The sequence below is a fragment of the Peromyscus eremicus genome, chromosome 3, assembly GCF_949786415.1.
Source record: "Peromyscus eremicus chromosome 3, PerEre_H2_v1, whole genome shotgun sequence".
NCBI lineage: Eukaryota > Metazoa > Chordata > Mammalia > Rodentia > Cricetidae > Peromyscus > Peromyscus eremicus.
Genome location: NC_081418.1, coordinates 90,558,455 through 90,566,642, shown reverse-complemented (window position 1 = coordinate 90,566,642; position 8,188 = coordinate 90,558,455).

Here is an 8,188-nt window from a genome sequence, read left to right as displayed (position 1 = left end):
AGTGTGTCCCTGCCATGGTTCAACAACACACAGACTGAGCCCCTCCACTATTTGTGGGAGCTGCCAGTGCTATTGCTGGAATCCCAGCATGAGTTTTCTGGATGTAGAAAAGGTTCTGTTCCTGCTGCTTTCAGTAATGTCTTGGCCTTTATAAGGGTTATTGTGTGACTTTTCTGGGGAACCCTGAACAAACTTCTATTTGTCTCACATAGGATACTGATGACAGATCATATAAGTTTTCACTGAAGTCTGGCGAGGTGCACCTTGAGTTTATTGATTGCTTAAAGGAGCATGGATGATTCAGAGGCATCAAGGTCACTGGAAAGCCCACCTCAGTATGAATGACAGCTCAGGAAAAGTGCATCATGGGAGCTCCCTGACCAATTTGCAAGCAGCTGCACTATTGAGTCTCCTGTTCCCAGCTATTATTTTCGTCTTCTTTAATCTTGGGTCTCACAAATCTTCTAACTTCATCTGTCACTTTTTGTGTTTCCTGAATCTTGTTACTTTAGAGAGTTTCCTGGGCCTCCTAAGTTTCATTAACTTCTTGAACTTATGAGACTTCTTCCTCCTTTTAAGAGACAATATTTGAAGGAAAATAGCAACACCACAAGCACTCACATCCCGACAGAAGCACACCGTCTCCAATCTACTGTGCACATGAATGCACCTCCAATGTTGCAAATTCCTTAGTGGCCACCAACAAAACAGCCTGAGCAGCTGCCCAGAGAGGCCTCAATGCTCCGGATACTCACCCAAATTTTACCTAACCTTGACATCTCTTTTCTCCAAGAACGGCCTCTGCTTTTGTCGGACCAGCCCCATCTGCTTTATCTAACACTTGGCTTCTCCCACTGCTATTTTTTGTACACTTGTTTCCTTAAAACCCCACCAGAGTGTCTTCCTTTCACAGTGGATTTAAATTATGCCCAACATTCAAGAGCCAGCTTATTATCATTTCTCCTCTGACCTCTTTAGAATTGTCCCAGTTCTAGGAGATTATTATAAACATAAATACAGCCTTGTAGTTTGGCAATTATTTGTCTTCTCCTTGTTCTACTTCTTTGCATTTTATCTACAAGCCTTCAAGAAACAAATGGAAAAGTTCAAGATACTTCATCAATGGTTAGTATAGTTCTGGGTACAGAGTGGCATTCCTTAATCTTGATGTCACTGTAATCAATATTCTGACAAAAAGGAAGAAAATATCTATTTCAGCTTTCAGTTTTGGGGTGTTGTTCACCATGGCAGGGGACGCATAGATGCCCACCCAAGGCTGGGCTGGCAGCAGTGGAAGGCTACCTGTTCGGTCTCCACAGATCAGGCAACACAGACAAGGGAGAAAATAAGATCAGGGTATAAGCCTCAAATCTCAGCTGTTTTCTTACCCCAAGAGTTCTACTTCCTCCAGCTAGACCATATCTTCCCAAGATTTTACAACTCCCCCCAAAAGTACTCCATTTATTCCCATACATTAACTTGTAGTAACATTTTATTCCCAGATCACAACAAAGGAGATGTTCATCTTTGTGGAAATACTCAGACCAATGCTTTTCTCCATGACAAACATCAGAGATTTATATAGGCATTTCCATGTGACACAGGAACTTTTTTTCTGCTACAGAAGGAACATTATTTTTTTCTTGGGTCTACATATGAAGACTGCTGTCTTGATATTAGGTTGGTCTTTGTCTCGTATCGCATATACTGACTATCTTAGTCAGGGTTTTATTGGCGTGGAGAAACACCATGATCATGGCAACTCTTACAAAGGAAAAGATTTAATTGGGACTAGCTTACGGTTTCAGAGGTTTAGTCCATTATTGTCATGGCAGGAAACATGGTGGCATGCAGGCAGACATGGTGCTGGAGAAGGAGCTGAGAGTTCTACATCTTGATCCACAGGCAACAGGAAGTAAACTGTGTGCCACACAGGGCATAGCTTGAACATAGGAGACAGCAAAGCCCACCTTCACAGTGATACACTTCCTCCAACAAGGTCACACCTACTCCAACAAAGCCACATCTCCTAATAGTGCCACTTCCTTTTTTTTAAAAAAACCACCACACTGAATTTCTCTAAAAAGTATTTATTTTAAAATAATCCCTGTCTCTCTGTCTCTGTCTGCCTCTGTGTGTGTGTGTGTGTGTGTGTGTGTGTGTGTGTGTATGTATGTATGTATGTATGTATGATTGAGAGTATTAACACATATGTGCATATGCCCAAAGAAACCAGAATAGGGTGTGGGATCCCCTGGAGTTAAAGTTATAGTTAGTTTGAGCCACACAGCATGAATGCTGACATCTGACCTCAGGTTCTCTCAATGAGCTGAAAGTGCCCTTAACCACTGAGTCATTTTTCTCCAGCCTTCTGACAAACTGGCCTGACTCAGGTCCTCTCTGGTGTGGATCTTGGTGTGTATGGGATCATAGTGCCCTGAAAACAGGAGAGAAAGAAAGACCTCAAGACCAGAGCCTGGTGAAAGATCACTTTTGCTCTTTGATAGCCACCCCTCACTAGAATCCATCGACGCCGCTTAAAAACAGCATTAAATTCCAGGCACGGTGCTCAAATGACCTGCTACTATGCTCCATGACTTAAAAGCCCAACCACCTTCAACATTTTCACGTCAGGGCACTTAGCTTTCAACACATAAAGTCCTGGCACAGAACACACCTAAACCATGGCAACAAACAACTCGATTTTCAGAGTTGAAAAATAGTTCATAGGTTATATAATCCAAGCCCAGAGGGTGAATCAGAACATCAGAAAAGTGAAGTTTCTTGTCTCAGGTCTCAGAGCAGGTGAATGGTAGGGGCAGAAATCAGTCCCAAGCTTCCGAATGCCCAGCCATATCACCTAAGCGAATATTCACAGATTTGCTCTATTTTATATCTGGTTGGGAGCAATAGAAAAAAAAAAATCATTTCACAAGTACTCTGAATATTTCCTCTGCCTCTTGCAGTGCTGGAATTTGTGGGCTATGAAGATGAGAAATAAAAATACAGTAAGCCATCTTTGCCTTCAGGATTCCAGAACTCTCTGTTTTCCTCTTGAAAGCAATGTTCTTACATTGTTTTTTTAATTACTGGACCCACTGAGAACATCATTACACTCGTACACCCAGGGAGCAGAGTCTGTGCAAACAAAGCAGAGCACTCCACTTCGGAGCTTTGTGGAGCTCTCAGACCTCGTGGTTGCCCACCCTTTGTGACACCTTGGCAAGCTTCCTCTCATCACCTTTGAAACCGGAGCCACAGTTTGATAATTCACAGAGTCCAGATGCCAGCCCTAGCGTTTTCCCCGTTTTCCTCTTCCCTTCCAAGTGACTGGAGGGAAGCTAGCCCAGCTTGCCTCCACCCTAAATAAATAAGCACTTCCCCGAGTGCTCAGTTCCATTGCTACAGTGTCACACTGAATGAATGGTTCATTTAGGGCTCAGCAGGGCCAGGTCATGCACCATGCTGATCAGTCTTTCTGTGCCCTGCCCTTGTCACTCAAAGACACTTCCCTGCCACTCTGCCTGCTTGAAAAATCCACACTCCCGTTAGGAGGCCTTGGGAGCATGGTGGGCGCTAGTGTGAATTTGGATAACCCAAAAGGAGAGGAGGAGCCTGTCTCTCAGTGCTGACAAATGGTCTGTGAGTGTTTTGAATGGCTGTTGCGGAATCAAAGCCACAGTAGACGGAGCAGTTCTTTCAGGGGCCGCATATCATGATGCTTCTTGAGACACGGAAATGTGGAAAGCAGATGGGACAAGCAAGCACATGCACTACAAGGATGCTGCTTGAGTGTGAGGGTAGGAGGAAAGCAGAAGCCAGAGAGAAAAGACCTAAGGCCCAGGAGATGGCTCAGTGCTTAAGACCACTTGCTACTCTTCCAGACACCCTGAGCCCAGTTGCCAATATCCATGTTGTGTGGCTCACAGCTCCCTGTAACTTCAGCTCCAGGGGATCTGACAGTCTTTACTGGCTCCCTCAAGCACCTGCACACAGTGCACATACATAGGCACACAAAGGGAGAGCAAGAGAGAGAAGGAGATAGATAGATAGATGATAGATAGATAGATAGATAGATAGATAGATAGATAGATAGATAGGAGAAAGAATTATTTTATTTAAGTAAGAAAGCCAGTATTTGAGACAAAATACCAAACCTGACATCAAGACAGCCATCCTCATGGCTTGTGCAACCAGGAACAGAATTAGGATCCTTCCCTGGAAGCAAAGAACCCTGTATCACTGCTAGAAACATCTTTTACATTCTGAGAAAATAAGTTGGCCCAAAAAAAGGAGGAGTGTAGGAAGTTCTAGACCATACTTTGCATAACATTTGCATGAGTAACAGGGCAAAAATCAGGGAACAAAAGTGGCACTTGCTTAGTGATGTTCTGGCTTCATATTGAAATTATTCCAATAATTGCCTCTCCACCATGGCCTCCCCGAGACACCCACCACACTTGTAAATCTTCAGTCTCCCATTGGATCCAGGCGTCTGCAGCTCTACTCAAACCATTCCGATTAGTGATTCTGGGGAATAAGAAGGCTGTGCCCCTATACAAGCCGAAGAGAACTCTGGAGGGTGTGATGAATGGGAGGATGGGAACAGGAGGAAGAGGGAGGGAAAAGAGCACCTGAACCAGGCATTCTCGGTTCCTGCAGGGACTTTTTAAATTTTTTATCTTTTTTGAGAACTTCACACAAGTATAAAATGTATTTTGAGCACATCCAACCCAGTCCTTCAGTTTCTCCTAGATATACCCATACCTACCCTCTCCTCTGAAATGTATATCCTCTTTTCCCCTTTATAAGCCACTCAATACAATTAGAGCTGCCTGTATGCACATGGATATTATCCACTGGAGCATGGGCAACCTATGCTGCACTCCCAACTCATCTTCCATCAACAGTCATCCATTACGAATAACTCTGGAGAAGGGTGGAACCTTGAGATCTGCTTTTCCTTCTATGCTGGAATGTTGATTGGCTTGATTTTGTGCATGTCTGTGCAGTAAATTATCTGGGAAACTCTTAAAACAACTAATGCCTGGCATTTGTTGTCTGAGCAATTGTGCCATGTTTGAGAGGGACCTTAGCAGAGGCAGAAGTGAGTGAGACTCCCTGGTTGGCCTCTTGATTCTTGGTTCTCAACATCACCTGATGTCAAGCACCTAAAAGCCAGGTAGAACTAACTACTGTGCTTCTAAATCTAGAGAGGATTTTGATGCATCCAGCTGGTGGAAGAAGAGAGGTCCTCCTGAGAACACACTATCTCTAGTCTTCACTGTTACTGCTGAGAAGAAGAGCAGAAAATTGATGAGAATTGTCTCAGATAAGATTAAACAGATCTACTCATGCATTTATCCTTGCCTTCCAGGAGCTACAGAAAATGAGTCTCCAGGGAATGTGTGCAGGTTGTTCCCATGCCTAAGGAGATCACATGACACCAGAGCATCATTCTCAACATTGAAAATAGCCTAGAAGGCCAGCCATTCTCTTTATGTTCTATGGTTAGTAGTGAATTTAAAAAAAAAGAAAGAAAGAAAGAAAGAAAGAAAGAAAGAAAGAAAGAAAGAAAGAGGAAAGGATAGGACATGACTGCTCCGAGGTATGGTGGAGGAGAAAGTTAGTCATAAATATGTGGGAGAGCATAGCAAGAGGCAGAGACATCTGGAAGAATTCAGACTGGACATGACCAGACTGACCTGGGCCAAGTGTATATGCGGGGAGGGGGCGGGTACTAGGTGCAGCAGCCAGGAGGCCAAAGGTACCAAAAGGGCAGGTAACCAAGATGTCTGGATTATATAGGGAAGGGCCTCTAGGTGAAAGACAGCCCAGCACCTGGGCTGGAGACTTCAGGGTAGAGGGCAGTGTATGTCAGCCATACCCTGTAGCATGTAGGGACTGAGGGATGCTGGGAGAACCTGGCATCCACGTCTGCTTTGGTATATTAAATAGGCACCTTAGCTGTTTGTCTCGTGTTTGAAACCTAACAAGTAGCAGGGAGACAGGTAATTCTAGGGAACAAAATGAAATAAACAGAGATACATAGAAAAACAGATGGGTGTATAGATAGATATGTTTTTATATGGTAAATAGATGAGGTCTAAAAAGAGATGATAGTGGGTAATTATAGGTATATGAATAGACACATAATAATAGATGGTAGGTAGGAAGTAAGATAGGTATGGTGGTTTAAAAGAAAATACCTCCCAAAGGGAATGGAACTATCAGGAAATATGGCTTTATTGGAGTAGGTGTGGTTTTATTAGAGGAAGTGTGTCAATGTGAAGGTGGGCTTTGAAGGTTTATATATGCCCAAGTCACATCCAGTGAGTCAGACCTTTTCTTGTTGCCTGCAAAATGTAGGACTCTCAGCTACTTCTTCTGCACCATGTCTGTCCACATGCTGCTATGTCCCACCATGATGATAATGGTCTGAACCTTTAAACTGTAAGCAAGCTAGCCCATTTAAATATTTTCCTTTATAAGAGTTGCCATGGATATGGTGTCTCTTCACAGCAATAGAAACCCTCACATAGTAGGTGACAGATAATAGGTAGATAAATGATAGATAGATAGATAGATAGATAGATAGATAGATAGATAGATAGATATAAATAAATGACATAATAGTTAGATGTACACATAGAGAGGGGATGGTAGGTAGATAGATAGTTATATGGATAGACACATAGATAATAGATAGATGATAGATAAATAAATGGTAGAAAGATGACAGATGACTGCTGTGGGATGTTCTGTATGGCAAATGTGTTGCTAATTAGTCAATAAATAAAATACTGATTGGCCATTGGCTAGGCAGGAAGTGTAGGTGGGACAAGGAGGAGAATAAAGCTGGGAAGTGGAAGGCTGAGTCAGAGAGACACTGCCAGCCACCACGATGAGAAACAGCATGTGAAAATGCCGGTAAGCCACGAGCCATGTGGCAAGGTATAGATTAATGGAAATGGATCAATTTAAGCTGTAAGAACAGTTAGCAAGAAGCCTGCCACGGCCATACAGTTTGTAACCAGTATAAGTCTCTGTGTTTACTTGGTCGGGTCTGAGCGGCTGTGGGACTGGCAGGTCAGAGAGATTTATCTTGACTGTGGGCCAGGCAGGAAAACTCCAGCTACAGATGACAGATTCCTACCCATTAGGAGCATGGAATATATTGGTAAATAATAAATATATCATGGTAAATTTTCATAGTGAAATATATGTGATAATGTTGCAGTTAGTAGTTTAAATCTGTAGAATTAAAATCTGCCCCTATTGGGGGATATATTATTAAGGCAACTTCACATACTTGAAAGGGAGGTTTATTTGGGGGTCTTACAACAAGTAAAGGAATAGATTACAGGGTCTAGGAAAGGTGAAGTACAGTTCAGTGGTGTTCTCTGGAGAACTCGGCTCAGTTTACCATCCAACATCCAGGATTCCCAGGAACCAAGAGAGCTGTCACATCTGGATCTCAGGTCTTAAGGGCTCCCCTCTCAGCCCCCTCTCAGGGGCAGGCCATAGATAGGCATGACAGTTACTGGAAACCTCAATGGGGGTAGTATCTCCAGGTCAAAGCTGGAATAGCTACCCACTACACTGCCTCTGTCTATAACAATGCTATCATTGGATTGTGGTTGTCCGGAAATGTATTGCCATCATTGTTTTGCACTTCTTCAGACCTTACTGTAGGATTAGACTACACTAGAAGACACAGCACACATTAAAATCAATCTCTGCCCTAAATTACCTACCTTCCGGCTAGTAATAACAGAAGTAAACATATAATATTGTGATAATGTGTCTCCCAATATATTGTACACCTTAATAAACTTATCTGGGATCAAAGAACAGAACAGCCACTAGATATAGAGGCCAGAAAATAGTGGCACACACGCCTTTAATCCTAGCATTCTGGAGGCAGAGATCCATCCCGATCTCTGTTAGTTCAAAGCCACACTGGAAACAGCCAGGCATGGTGACACATGCCTTTAATCCCAGGAAGTGATGGTAGGAAGCAGAAAGGTATGTAAGCCGTGAGGACCAAGAACGAGTCTGGTTAAACTTTCAGGCTTTTAGCAGCAGTTCAGCTGAGATTCATTCCGGATGAGGACTCAGAGGCTTCCAGTCTGAGGAAACAGGATCAGCTGAGGAATTGGCTAGGTGAGGTGGCTGTGGCTTGTTC